We start from the raw sequence: 15,452 nt of genomic DNA, 5'->3' as shown, positions 1-15,452 counted from the left end.
GTGCCACCTGTTTTGATAAACGTGTAAGCGCTTTATCTACCCTAGGGAATGTTTCCCAACGTGACCTATCCTCTGGCGGGAAAGGGTACGCTGCCAATAGCCGTTTTAAAATTATCAATTTCTTATCGGGGGAAGTCCACGCTTCCGCACACACCTCATTTAATTCCTCAGATGCAGGAAAAACTACTGGGAGTTTTTTCTCACCGAACATAATACCCTTTTTTGTGGTACCGGGGGTACTATCAGAAATGTGTAATACATTTTTCATTGCCTCAATCATGTAACGGGTGGACCTATTGGAGGGTACACTAGTCTCATCGTCGTCGACACTGGAGTCGGTATCCGTGTCGACATCTGTGTCTGCCATCTGAGGTAGCGGGCGTTTTAAAGCCCCTGATGACATTTGAGACGCTGGAACAGTCACAAGCTGAGTAGCCGGCTGTCCTATGTCGTCAAACCTTTTATGTAAGGAGCTGACACTGTCACGTAATTCCTTCCATAAGTCCATCCACACAGGTGTCGACCCCTCAGGGGGTGACAACACATTTACAGGCATTTGCTCTGCCTCCACATCATTTTCCTCATCATACATGTCGACACAGCGGTACCGACACACAGCACACACACAGGGAATGCTCTGACAGAGGACAGGACCCCACAAAGCCCTTTGGGGAGACAGAGGGAGAGTATGCCAGCACAGCGCTATATACCACAGGGATATCACCTATAAAGTGTGTTTTCCCCTTATAGCTGCATATATATTATACTGCGCCTAAATTTGTGCCCCCCCTCTCTTTTTTACCCTTTCTGTAGTGCAGGACTGCAGGGGAGAGCCAGGGAGCGATCCTTCCAGCGGAGCTGTGAGGGAAAATGGCGCCAGTGTGCTGAATGAGATGGCTCCGCCTCTTTTTCGGCGGGCTTTCTCCCGCAATTTTAAGATTTCTGGCAGGGGTTAATATACACCTATATAGCCTCTGGGGCTATATATGGTGTCAGTTTGCCAGCCAAGGTGTTATTTATTGCTGCTCAGGGCGCCCCCCCCCCAGCGCCCTGCACCCATCAGTGACCGCAGTGTGTGGTGTGCATGAGGAGCACTGCAGTGCTGTGCGCTACCTTGGAGAAGACAGAAGTCTTCAGCCGCCGATTTTCCGGACCTTCTTGCTTCTGGCTCTGTAAGGGGGACGGCGGCGCGGCTCCGGGAACGGACGACGAGGTCGGGTCCTGTGTGCGATCCCTCTGGAGCTAATGGTGTCCAGTAGCCTAAGAAGCCCAAGCTACCACCACTTAGGTAGGTTCGCTTCTTCTCCCCTTAGTCCCTCGGTGCAGTGAGCCTGTTGCCAGCAGGTCTCACTAAAAATAAAAAACCTAAATTATACTTTCTTTCTAGGAGCTCAGGAGAGCCCCTAGTGTGCATCCAGCTCAGCCGGGCACAGAAATCTAACTGAGGCTTGGAGGAGGGTCATAGGGGGAGGAGCCAGTACACACCAGATAGTCCTAATTCTTTCTTTAGATGTGCCCAGTCTCCTGCGGAGCCGTCTATTCCCCATGGTCCTTACAGAGTTCCCAGCATCCACTAGGACGTCAGATAAATATATATTTTTTAAATATGTCTATTGTTTGTACTTGCTGGTGTACTGTACTCCAGTGCGGTTTGTTCACGTGCATCTGTATGACTTGTGATCCACGCAGTTCGAATCCATATGCAAGTTTAAAAACGAAAAAAAAAAATTAAACAAAGCTGCCACTGATAGCACCCCCCATCTGTACTGCTTGAAGATGGTTAAGGGCCCCAGTGCATTGCTTTGCCCAGGGGCCTACGCTGCTGCAGTGGCGTGCGGTGAGGTCAGTGGCTGGCGAGGCACTGCAGCCATAATGTCCGCCGAGTCCCACCAACAACCCCTACCGCCGTCGAGCCAATGTACGCTACCGCCCCTGAGCCGATGCCCACTAAAATGGCTAAAACAAAGTTGGAGAAAGAACCTCTGACGTCACCAGCGCCGAACAGGGAACCTGAAATGTACACTTGCGGGCTCGCTTAATTTGCCGTGCTTTGGGCACTGTGGCTTGCTCTGCTCGCCACCAGGTTACTAAAGGGAGTAGTTGATGGCGTGCATAGTGAAAGAGCTATCCCGCCAGCCTAGCTCCTCCCCCCGAACATCAGAGGTCCTTTAGCTCACTTGGATCTACCATGCCCACTACTGACACTGTCCCTGCATGTGCGAAAGGCACACAAGCTCTCGGAAAATTGGGCGTAGTCTTGCAATGAGGATGTGACCAAACAACAAGTCCTCAATGGGAATGCTGTATCCATATGATGAAGGAGAAGGTGATGCCTTGGAAAGGCAGAGGGTGACGAGAGATGGTGATGGGGAGACAGTGATGCAGGGGAGATGCAGTGGGTGACGGAGAGAGGCAGTGGGTGACGGGGAGAGGGTGACAGGTAAAGGGGTGATGGAGAGAGGCAGTGGGTGACAGGAAGAGGGTGATGCCAGGGAGCTGGTGACAGGGAAAGGGTGACAGCAGTCGGTGCCAACTGCAGGTGACAGGAAGTGGGTGACGCCAGGGATAGGGTGATGCCAGGGAGAGGGTGACAGCAGTGGGTGACAACGGAATTTTCTGCGCTATATAAGAAACTGTTAATAAATAAACACTGTGGAGAGCACATTACTATCCCACTCTGTTGGCAGTATATCATAGAATATAAGCAGTACAACCCGGTCCCCGGTGAGCTTAGACCAGGGGCGGCCAACCAGTGAAAGTCAAAGAGCCAAAAAATCTTGTTAGGTACGTCAAAGAGCCGAAGGTAAGCATGCACAAATGGGGTGTGGCCTTGTGCCCGCTAGGCCACGCCCTGGTATAATATACATTGAAAAATCCAGATCCACATAAATATATTTTTAAAGCCAGATCCAACATAAAATACATTGAAGAAGTCACTTCCGCATAAAATAATTGAAAAAGCCAGAACCATATCAAATATAATGAAAGACGATTCACATAGTACACTTCAGCGAGCAATCTGCTTGTCACAACTGAGGGCCTGAGCTGACGGGAGGCAGCCTCAGTTGTAGGGGCTGAGATGTACCGGAACCTGGGAGGTTGTATCAGACCCCTGGACATGTAAGTAACATAATAACTGCCCGAAGGCGTGACCACGACAACTTAGATAAAAGTCAATGATGTTTATTATGACAACTCCGCATCACAGCAGCAATAAAGGAAAACGTAAAAGTCAGCAAAGAATAAATACAGTTCCTGAGTACTACAGCATGGCAGGAGCCACAGGGCACTGGTAGTGTGAGATAGTTCTTATGATCTTCTAGATGGAAAGTCCTTACCAGGCCCGGCTGTAGCAATGGAGATAACCCAGGATTGTACCAGCTGGTGTTCCAGGAAGAGCTGGGTTGCTGAAGGTAAAACAGCTGCTGTGGATACTGGCTGGAACCAGACTGTTGTTAGCACGGAGTGGATACTGGCTGGAACCAGTTAAATAATAAATGAACTTTGGGAGCGATGAAATGTGAACTGAAATGTAGAACTTGAGAGCGGAGAAATAATAATTCCGGTGGAGAGTGGTAAAGTGTAGAAAGGACACCGGCCCTTTAAGGGAAGCTGTATTCTGCTGGAAGCTGAGGCTGGAAGCAGGTAGTGTTGTAGCTGGAAACAGATGAATCCACAATGGATTGGAGAGTCAGGCTACACCGCAGGTGGAATGCTGGTGCGGGTCTCTATGGTGGAAGTCTTGAGACAGGAGCTGGAACCTGGAAGACAATCATAGAAGAGAGACAAACAGGAACTAGGTTTGACAACCAAAGCACTGACGTCTTCCTTGCTCAGGCACAGCTTACTTATACCTGCAGCAAGGAAGGGGTTGGCTAGGCAATTATGCAAATCAACAATACAAACAGCAGATTGGTGGAAATGATCAGATGACAGAATCCAAGATGGCTGCGCCCATGCAGACACTTGGAGGGAAGTTTGGTTTGTAATCCATGTGGTCTGGGAAACAGTAATGGCGGCGCCGGCCACCGGAGACAGGAGACGCCAGGCTGATAGATGCACATTTAACCACGCGGGCACAGCGGAGGCCGCGGCTGATGAAAACACCACTCTGACACTCTGCATGTGGAAACTCAGGAACAGCGGAATCTGGTCCTGGAACGCTGAGCCCGCCTTAGGAGGCATCTGAAGGGTAAGTAATGGCGTCCAGATACCCGGATCGTGACAGCACCCCCCCCTTTAGGAGTGGCCCCAGGACACTTCTTAGGCTTTAAAGGAAACTTTGCGTGGAAATTTCGGACCAAGGCAGGAGCATGGACGTCAGAGGCATTGGTCCAAGAGCGTTCTTCAGGACCATAGCCCTTCCAGTCAATGAGATACTGAAGTTGACCGTAACGGTGACGTGAGTCCAGGATCTTGGCCACTTCATACTCAACGCCTCGTTGAGTTTGGACTTTCGGAGTTGGTGGAAGTGAGGAATGAAACCGATTCAAGATTAGCGGTTTCAACAGGGAAACATGGAATGTCCTGGGTATTTTTAAGAAGGGAGGTAACTGGAGTCTGTAAGCAACAGGATTGATGACTTGATCAATTTTAAAAGGACCGATGTAGCGAGGTGCAAACTTCATACTGGGAACTCTTAACCTCAAATTCTTCGTGGATAACCATACCCGATCACCCACCTTGAGAGCAGGAACTGCTCGACGCTTCTTATCCGCAAACTTCTTGTACCTGAACGATGCCTTGAGCAGAGCTGATCGTACGCTCTTCCAGATATTGGCAAACTGATGCAAGGTGATATCCACTGCGGGAACAGAAGTTGCTGGAAGCGGTTGGAACTCAGGGACTTTAGGGTGGAATCCAAAGTTGGTGAAGAATGGTGTTGAAGAAGATGAAGAATGATACTGGTTGTTATGACAGAACTCGGCCCAGGGAAGTAATTGAACCCAGTCATCTTGAGAGGAGGACACATAGATGCGGAGGAAGGCCTCCAAGTCCTGATTCACCCTCTCAGTTTGACCATTGGTCTGAGGATGGTAAGCCGTGGAAAACTTTAACTTGACTTGGAGGACTTGACATAAACTTCGCCAGAATTTGGCTGTGAATTGAACTCCTCGATCTGAGATAATTTCTTCAGGAAGACCGTGGAGTCGGAAGATCTCTTGTATGAATACTTGAGCCAACTTGGAAGCTGACGGAAGACCGGTGAGAGGAATGAAGTGTGCCATCTTGGTGAACCGGTCAACTACCACCCAGATGGTATTGAACTTGTTGCACATGGGCAAATCTGTAATAAAATCCATCGACAAATGGGTCCATGGTCGACGGGGAACAGATAGTGGAACCAGTTGCCCCGCAGGCGACTGGCGGGATACTTTATGTTGAGCACACTTTGGGCAAGATGCAATAAACTCCAAAACGTCCTTTTTCAGAGTTGGCCACCAATAGGACCTAGAGATAAACTCCAGGGTTTTTTGGATACCTGTATGTCCGGCAAAACGGGAAGCATGGGCCCAATGCATGAGCTTCTTCCTTAGTGTCGGCTTCACAAAACTTTTCCCTGATGGGGGCGTAGAGTCCATCCCTACCGTGGAGAATGCCAACGGATTTATAATAGGATGCTTGTCTGAAGACTCTGACTCATTTTCTTGCTCCCATGAGCGGGAAAGGGCATCGGCCTTGCGATTCTGAGAGCCCGGACAGAACTGGAGTTTAAAGTCGAACCTGGAAAAGAAAAGTGCCCATCTGGCCTGACGAGGGTTGAGACATTGTGCGCCTTTTAGATATAGAAGGTTCTTGTGGTCTGTAAGGATGGTGATTGAATGAGAAGCTCCCTCCAACAGATATCTCCACTCCTCTAGAGCGAGCTTGATGGCTAGCAACTCCTGGTCGCCAATGGCATAGTTGCGCTCCGCTGGGGAGAACTTCCGTGAGAAGAAACTGCAAGGATGTAAATGACCATCTTTAGCCCTCTGAGATAACACCGCTCCTACTCCAACGGAGGAGGCATCCACCTCTAAGATGAAAGGAGAGTCGACGTCAGGCTGTTTCAGGACAGGTGCAGAGATGAACCTCTGTTTTAAAAGATGAAAAGCTTGCATGGCTTCTTCAGACCACTTGGACGGGTTAGCACCCTTCTTGGTGAAAGCAGTAATAGGCGCCACAATGGTGGAAAAGTCTCGTATAAACTTTCGGTAATAATTGGCGAACCCTAAGAACCTCTGGACCCCTTTGAGGGTTAAGGGTACTGGCCAATTCTGGATTGCTTGTAGTTTCTCAGGATCCATCTCTAGTCCGGAACCGGACACAATGTACCCTAGAAACGGAATGGACTTGACTTCAAAGACGCATTTCTCTAATTTGCAGTAGAGATGATTGACACGGAGACGGGACAGAACCTCCTTTACCCAGAAACGATGTTCCTCTAAATTGTTGGCAAAAATGAGGATATCATCTAGATAGACCACGACATGACGGTATAGAATGTCTCTGAAGATCTCATTGACGAAATGCTGGAAGACAGCTGGAGCATTGCTCAATCCGAAGGGCATGACGAGGTACTCATAATGTCCGTCACGGGTGTTAAATGCGGTCTTCCACTCGTCACCCTCACGGATCCGGATGAGATTGTATGCACCTCTCAGGTCCAGCTTTGTAAAGATGGTAGCTCCGCTAACTCTGTCAAAGAGCTCAGTAATCAGGGGTAAAGGATAGCGGTTCTTGATGGTAATGTCGTTCAAACCTCTGTAGTCGATGCACGGCCGCAGACCACCATCTTTCTTCTTTACAAAAAAGAAGCCTGCGCCGGCTGGAGAAGAAGAAGGTCGAATGAACCCCTTTGCTAGGTTCTCTTTTATGTATTCCTCCATAGAATGCGTCTCGGGGAGAGACAACGGATAAGTTCGGCCTCGAGGTGGAACCTTCCCTGGAACGAGATCAATCGGGCAGTCCCATTCTCTATGAGGGGGAAGGATATCAGCAGAAGCTTTACTGAACACATCCGTGAAATCTTGATATGGAGGAGGTGGAACATCAGACGACCTGGGGGAAGAGGAACAGACAGGCAACACTTTAAACAAACATGTCTTAGTACAGGAGGAACCCCATGCCAGGATTTGCGTAGTCGTCCAATCAATTGTAGGATTGTGAAGACGGAGCCATGGAAGGCCCAGGACCACAGGATGTGTGGCTCTTGGAATCACTAAAAGTGAAATAAGTTCGGAATGAAGAACTCCCACTCTCAGACGAACTGGTAGAGTCCTTAGAGAAATAACTGTATCAAAAATTTTACTGCCATCCACAGCAGTTAAGGAAAAGGACGAAGGAAGTCTCTCGGTGGGTAGGGACCACCGTTTAACATAGGCTTCGGTAATAAAGTTCCCAGCTGCTCCGGAATCCAGGAGGGCAATGACGTTCTGATAACGTTGAGCAACTTGAAGCGAGACTGGGAGGTTACAATCTTGAGGAGATGGAGAGGAGATCATTACTCCTAGCCGGCCCTCTCCTTGGCGAGCTAGGATTTGGAGTTTCCCGGACGTTTGGGACAGGCATTAATGGTGTGAGACGGAGCTGCACAGTACAAACAGAGAAACTCGGAGAGACGTCTTCGGCGCTCAGCAGGAGTTAAACGGGAACGGCCAATTTGCATGGGTTCATCTTTAGTTGGTGACAGTTGGCGAGGAGGAGGAGCAGAAGATTTTGGAGCAGATGATCTTCCACGCTCAGTTGCTCTCTCTCTGAAACGTAAGTCAACTTTCGTACAAAGTGAGATTAACTCATCTAACTTGGAGGGTAAGTCTCTGGTAGCTAACTCATCTTTAATACGCTCGGATAAACCATGCCAGAATGCAGCATACAGGGCCTCGTCGTTCCATGCCAGTTCGGATGCCAGGATCTGGAACTGTATAAGATATTGTCCTACAGTACGTGATCCCTGGCGTAAACGGAGAATCTCAGACGAAGCTGAAGTTACCCGGCCTGGCTCGTCGAAGATGCGCCTGAATGTTGACACGAATGCAGTGTAAGAAGATAGCAGGGTGTCGGACCTCTCCCATAACGGTGATGCCCAATCGAGGGCTGAGCCACTGAGAAGAGAAATAATGTAGGCAATTTTTGTACGGTCACTGGGGAAATTGCCAGGTTGTAGCTCAAACTGAATCTCACACTGGTTGAGAAATCCCCTGCAGAATCTTGGAGATCCGTCAAATTTTGCTGGCGTTGGAAGATGAAGACGTGGAGCAGGAATGGGTAAGGTGGGTGGGGTTATAGCTGGAGTCACTGTGGTTGACGCACCAGACGCGCCTGATCCACGGAGAGTGGTCTGAATCCCATCCAGCCGAGTAGAGAGATCCTGGAGACAGCGGATGATGTGGCCCTGTGCAGCCTCCTGATGTTCTAGTCGGGCTGCCAGTTCTTGCATCGGCCTGGCCGCTTGATCCTGGTCTCCGGCTGGATTCATTAGGTCAGTGCTTACTGTCACAACTGAGGGCCTGAGCTGACGGGAGGCAGCCTCAGTTGTAGGGGCTGAGATGTACCGGAACCTGGGAGGTTGTATCAGACCCCTGGACATGTAAGTAACATAATAACTGCCCGAAGGCGTGACCACGACAACTTAGATAAAAGTCAATGATGTTTATTATGACAACTCCGCATCACAGCAGCAATAAAGGAAAACGTAAAAGTCAGCAAAGAATAAATACAGTTCCTGAGTACTACAGCATGGCAGGAGCCACAGGGCACTGGTAGTGTGAGATAGTTCTTATGATCTTCTAGATGGAAAGTCCTTACCAGGCCCGGCTGTAGCAATGGAGATAACCCAGGATTGTACCAGCTGGTGTTCCAGGAAGAGCTGGGTTGCTGAAGGTAAAACAGCTGCTGTGGATACTGGCTGGAACCAGACTGTTGTTAGCACGGAGTGGATACTGGCTGGAACCAGTTAAATAATAAATGAACTTTGGGAGCGATGAAATGTGAACTGAAATGTAGAACTTGAGAGCGGAGAAATAATAATTCCGGTGGAGAGTGGTAAAGTGTAGAAAGGACACCGGCCCTTTAAGGGAAGCTGTATTCTGCTGGAAGCTGAGGCTGGAAGCAGGTAGTGTTGTAGCTGGAAACAGATGAATCCACAATGGATTGGAGAGTCAGGCTACACCGCAGGTGGAATGCTGGTGCGGGTCTCTATGGTGGAAGTCTTGAGACAGGAGCTGGAACCTGGAAGACAATCATAGAAGAGAGACAAACAGGAACTAGGTTTGACAACCAAAGCACTGACGTCTTCCTTGCTCAGGCACAGCTTACTTATACCTGCAGCAAGGAAGGGGTTGGCTAGGCAATTATGCAAATCAACAATACAAACAGCAGATTGGTGGAAATGATCAGATGACAGAATCCAAGATGGCTGCGCCCATGCAGACACTTGGAGGGAAGTTTGGTTTGTAATCCATGTGGTCTGGGAAACAGTAATGGCGGCGCCGGCCACCGGAGACAGGAGACGCCAGGCTGATAGATGCACATTTAACCACGCGGGCACAGCGGAGGCCGCGGCTGATGAAAACACCACTCTGACACTCTGCATGTGGAAACTCAGGAACAGCGGAATCTGGTCCTGGAACGCTGAGCCCGCCTTAGGAGGCATCTGAAGGGTAAGTAATGGCGTCCAGATACCCGGATCGTGACACTGCTGTGTTACTCCAGTCAGCTCCCCTACATGTCACTCCTGCTAGCACCCGCCTATGTCACTTCATCCAGTTTTCCTATGTGTCACTCCTGCTCATGCCATTGTAGCAGCTCCTTATTACCCCTTTCACACCGCACAAATATCCCGGTATCGACCCGGGTTGGTGTGCGGTGTGAATGGGCCATGGTTGAATTCCTGGGTTGCCTGACCTGATAATTCAACCCGGGTTATAAGCAGTGTTATTCCTGGGTTGAATACCAGGTCAGTGGCAGCGTAAACGGGTTCCTGGGTTGATGGGATCCGTTTACTACATAGGGAGAGGAGGCGCGTAGATGAGTTCATCTCCCAACGCTGCCGCCCCCCCCTCCCCCCTGCTGCAAATTGCCGAGTCGGGAAGCCACCTGTTAGGGTCCAATGCTGGATGGACTGTTTCTAATTCCCGGGTGGGATCCTGCATTGGCGATGTGAAAGGGGCTTAAGGATCCTCTGTTTGATGGGGGGTGTTTTATCTCTAGTATCTGGCTTCCTCAGTCCATAGCCCTTGTAGTGCCTCCGCGTGTCTTTTTGGAGTGCAGTGGTTACCGGATCTATTGTGGTAATGTGACTTCAAGTGTCGGGAGCCACATTTAAAGAAAGAAAGAGCCACATGCGGCTCAAGAGCCACAGGTTGGCCACCCCTGGCTTAGACCATGTCAAATTAAAGTATCCGCCACTCTCCCACGCAAATCCTGGCCAGCCCCTGCTGCAGCCGGTAACAGAGAGAGGAAACAACAAACCTGCTCCCTGTGGTGGGGCTGCTCTTCCTCCAGCACTTCCTAGCTCCACAAGTACAGGGCCTTGTCTGGGAGCAGGGCTGGTGTATGGTGGCACTGCGCCAAGGAAAAATTTTAGCCTACCACCCAACCTCCCTCAAAAACCCGCACAAGTGACTTTTGGGAAAAGCTGGTGAGCAGACTCTAGGACAGCACCAGAGTCTACTCATACACCTTTCAGACCGCCACCTATTAACACGGGTTATTGGCACATGAACGCACATAACCCGTGTGCGGTCTGAAAGGTGCAAGGGTTAAAATACTGGGTCGAGCGACTCTGTATTTTAAACTTGGTTGCGAGCAGGGTTGAACTCGTGTTCAACCCGGCTCACTGTGCGGTATGAACGGGAGCTGGGTCGATGCGATCTGTTTCTCGTTCACTGTGTGTGTATATGGGCTGCGTTTGGAGATCATGTGATCTCCAAGCGCCGCAACCGCAGCGTCACCACTGACGTCACCAACTCAGCAATATGCCGGGTTGCAGACAGCAGTGGCAAGGGGCCTGCAGCGGGTTGCACACTGTGAGCTCCCGTATCAGGCTCCAGTGTGCGACCCGCCTCAGGCGGTCTGAAAGGGGTATTACTTGTACCGCTGGCTAGAGAAGGGGGCCCGGATAAAGACGGCACATTGACCCCTCCTTGCTGAAAACACCTGGCTGTGTGCGTGCACAGATTAAAATAAAACCAAATCCCACAAAACATCACAACCCCCCTCCCCCATAGACACACACACACACGCACACACACACACACACACACACACACACACACACACAGACACACACACACACACACACACACACACACACACACACACACACTACATTACACCATCCCCAAATAACTTCAATATACAGGTACTATGATACAAGATAGTACACCATGATGGTGATACAACCCCCACCCCACCCGATATTATTTACCAAACCACTCCCCTAAAGATAATACTAATACAAAACCCTTATATAATATTAATATATTATATACCCCAACCCCCATATATAAAAAAAACACCCATCCCCCCTCCCACCCCCACCCCCCAAATACCTCACAGATCCTCACCTTTGATTGTGGGAGGTTCAGCTGCAGTGTCTATATATTCCCTCCCTGGTTTGTCCCACGGAGCTGGCTGGGAAGAAATCATATCTTCCAAAGTAGAGGCGGAAAGGGGCGTGACCTCCGCAGTGAGGGGGCGGGGCCTCAGGAGGGGAATAGGAATGGATGTATCGCTGCAGCCTGCAGTAGAGATTGGTTGCTGGTGCAGGGGGAGGGAGTGGCCATGCAAAGAGGGTAGGGGGGAGCAGGTATCGGGCACTGCTGCTGCTGCCTGTGCTGCAGCAGACATGTCAGACTGTGACATGTCTGCATGATCAGACAGCAGCTGAAAGGGGTGTGTGCGTGTGGGGGAGGGGGGCAGCGGCCGCAGCTTACAGTGTCCGCTGCTTATGTTCAGACAATAGGGGAGGGGGACAATTACATCTGCCTGTGAGGGGGCGTGCTTTCATATGAGCTGAAAGCACGCCCCAGTCTAAAGCGGCACTTCTGCAAGGTGCCGCTACTGCTAGATTTTTTTACGGGCTTTCACTGCCCAGCGCTTGGCCCCGCCCCCCTCTTCCTGCTCTCTTACACTGACAGCTGGAGGCACCGACATCGGTGCCTCTGAAACACATGTAAAACAGGTTTTTTACACGGAAAAAATGATTCAAATAATATCAACACTAAAGCAGATACTTATGACACAGAATATGTGTCATAAGTATCTTCTTTGTATTATTTTAATCATTAATGACAGGGGAGGCACTGCCTCCCCTGACTGCACGTCCCTGCGCTGCTGTCAAGTCATCTCTGCCTACACACATATATAAATATATATGCAGCACTGGTTACACCCCCATATCAGTAGCTACACAACTGCAGTGTTGGTCACACCCTGTGTGGTGGCACGCAGTAGGCCCTTCAGAAATTTCAGCTCCAGGCCTATGACGTCCTTAATCTGGCACACAGCCCTTTGCTGACACACAATCTGGCCCACAGCCCTTTGATGACACAGTCCTTAGTGCTGCACCCCACAATCTGAAACAGCCACAGCAGTAGTGCCACTGTAATGCTTGCAGCCCACAACCCTTCAGTGACACAGTCCGTAGTGCTGCACCCCACAATCTGAAACAGCCACAGCAGTAGTGCCACAGTAGTGCTTGCAGCCCACAGCCCTTCACTGACACAGTCCTTAGTGCTGCACCCCACAATCTGAAACAGCCACAGCAGTAGTGCCACAGTAATGCTTGCAGCCCACAACCCTTCACTGACACAGTCCGTAGTGCTGCACCCCACAATCTGAAACAGCCACAGCAGTAGTGCCACAGTAATGCTTGCAGCCCACAACCCTTCACTGACACAGTCCTTAGTGCTGCACCCCACAGTCTGAAACAGCCACAGCAGTAGTGCCACAGTAGTGCTTGCAACCCACAGCCCTTCACTGACACAGTCCTTAGTGCTGCACCCCACAATCTGAAACAGCCACAGCAGTAGTGCCACAGTAGTGCTTGCAGCCCACAGCCCTTCACTGACACAGTCCGTAGTGCTGCACCCCACAATCTGAAACAGCCACAGCAGTAGTGCCACAGTAATGCTTGCAGCCCACAACCCTTCAGTGACACAGTCCTTAGTGCTGCACCCCACAATCTGAAACAGCCACAGCAGTAGTGCCACAGTAATGCTTGCAGCCCACAACCCTTCACTGACACAGTCCTTAGTGCTGCACCCCACAGTCTGAAACAGCCACAGCAGTAGTGCCACAGTAGTGCTTGCAGCCCACAGCCCTTCACTGACACAGTCCTTAGTGCTGCACCCCACAATCTGAAACAGCCACAGCAGTAGTGCCACAGTAATGCTTGCAGCCCACAACCCTTCACTGACACAGTCCTTAGTGCTGCACCCCACAATCTGAAACAGCCACAGCCGTAGTGCCACAGTAGTGCTTGCAGCCCACAGCCCTTCACTGACACAGTCCGTAGTGCTGCACCCCACAATCTGAAACAGCCACAGCAGTAGTGCCACAGTAATGCTTGCAACCCACAGCCCTTCACTGACACAGTCCTTAGTGCTGCACCCCACAGTCTGAAACAGCCACAGCAGTAGTGCCACAGTAATGCTTGCAACCCACAGCCCTTCACTGACACAGTCCTTAGTGCTGCACCCCACAGTCTGAAACAGCCACAGCAGTAGTGCCACAGTAATGCTTGCAACCCACAGCCCTTCACTGACACAGTCCTTAGTGCTGCACCCCACAGTCTGAAACAGCCACAGCAGTAGTGCCACAGTAATGCTTGCACCCCACAACCCTTCACTGACACAGTCCTTAGTGCTGCACCCCACAGTCTGAAACAGCCACAGCAGTAGTGCCACAGTAATGCTTGCACCCCACAACCCTTCAGTGACACAGTAATCTTAGTGTTCCATCCTTTCAGTCTGACACACCACAGTAGTAATGGCAGCCCACAGCCCTTCACTGACACAGTCTTCTTAGTGCTGCAACCCACAGCCCTTCAGTCTGACACCCCACAGTAGTGCATGGGGTTGGGTTTGGGTGACCGTCATTTGGGATCCCGACCCCGGGAATAGTCAGTGTTAGCATGCCGATTGTCGAACTGTCCAACACCCGGGATTCCATTGTCGGTATGGTGAATTGCGGTCTTCCGACCGCCGGTCACATGACTACATCCCATTGCTTGTACCCCACAGCCCTTCACTTACACAGCATGCAGCCCACAGCCCTTCATAGTCTGCCACAGCAGTGCTTATTTGCACCTCAGAGCCCTTCACTGACAGTCTTCTTAGTACTTCAGCCCATGGTCCTTCGGTCTGACACACAGTAGTGCTTGTACCCCACAGCCCTTCACTGACACAGTCCTTAGTGCTGCACCCCACAGTCTGAAACAGCCACAGCAGTAGTGTCACAGTAATGCTTGCACCCCACAACCCTTCACTGACACAGTAATCTTAGTGTTCCATCCTTTCAGTCTGACACACCACAGTAGTAATGGCAGCCCACAGCCCTTCACTGACACAGTCTTCTTAGTGCTGCAACCCACAGCCCTTCAGTCTGACACCCTACAGTAGTGCATGGGGTTGGGTTGGGTGACCGTCATTTGTGATCCCCGCAGTCAGCATACCAACCCCGGGAATAGTCCCGGTTAGTCAGCATGCCGATTGTCGGACTGTCCAACGCTCAGGATTCAATCGTCGGTATGGTGAATTGCGGTCTTCCAACCGCCGGTCACATGACTATATCCTAGTGCTTGTTCCCCACAGCCCTTCACTGACACAGCATGCAGCCCACAGCCCTTCAAAGTCTGCCACAGCAGTTCTTTTTTTGCACCTCAGAGCCCTTCACTGACAGTCTTCTTAGTGCTGCAGCTCATGGTCCTTCAGTCTGACACACCACTGTAGTGCTTGCACCCCATAGCCCTTCACTGACACAGTCTTCTTAGTGCTGCAGCCCACAGCCCTTTAGTCTGAAACATCACAGTAGTGCTTGTACCCCACAGCACTTCACTGACACAGTAAAAAGAAATCTTGCCTTACCTTTCCCTGTTCATCACCACACACAGAGATGTTCCACCGACTAGCTTCTGCTTATACTGAGCAATGCATAGAATTTTACTTTCAGTTTCTTTTAGCTGTAATACCAGTAACTGCAGATCACTATGAACTCTCCTGACACGCTTCCAGAGTCTCATATTTTGCATGATGTTTATTACATTTCTATAAATGAAGGTGATTATAAAAATTAGAATGCAGTTTACACAATGCACGAAGGGCCTACTTGCCTACTGTCCCAAACTGCCCAGGATACTCACAAATCTGTGTGTGTTTGTGGTAGGAGAGAGAAATCTCCTGCATCACGCCCACTTCTCCCAGAAATGGTGTCATCATATCCCTGCCACCCACAACATAATGGTGCAA

At 50.3% G+C, this 15,452-nt stretch overlaps 1 protein-coding gene across 1 annotated transcript in view; it reads right to left on the bottom strand.

Annotated features, from left to right (window-relative positions):
- LOC134897198 (programmed cell death 1 ligand 1-like) overlaps positions 1-15,330 on the bottom strand; it is a 160,874-nt gene extending 145,544 nt beyond the window's left edge. The window contains exon 1 of the mRNA XM_063913983.1: positions 15,072-15,330. The gene's annotated coding sequence lies outside the window, so the exon portion shown is untranslated. The remainder of the gene's footprint in view (positions 1-15,071) is intronic.
- Between the last annotated feature and the right edge of the window lie 122 nt (positions 15,331-15,452).

Source organism: Pseudophryne corroboree, chromosome 1 (assembly GCF_028390025.1).
Source record: "Pseudophryne corroboree isolate aPseCor3 chromosome 1, aPseCor3.hap2, whole genome shotgun sequence".
Classification (NCBI taxonomy): Eukaryota; Metazoa; Chordata; class Amphibia; order Anura; family Myobatrachidae; genus Pseudophryne; species Pseudophryne corroboree.
This window is presented reverse-complemented; position numbering and strand designations above follow the sequence as displayed.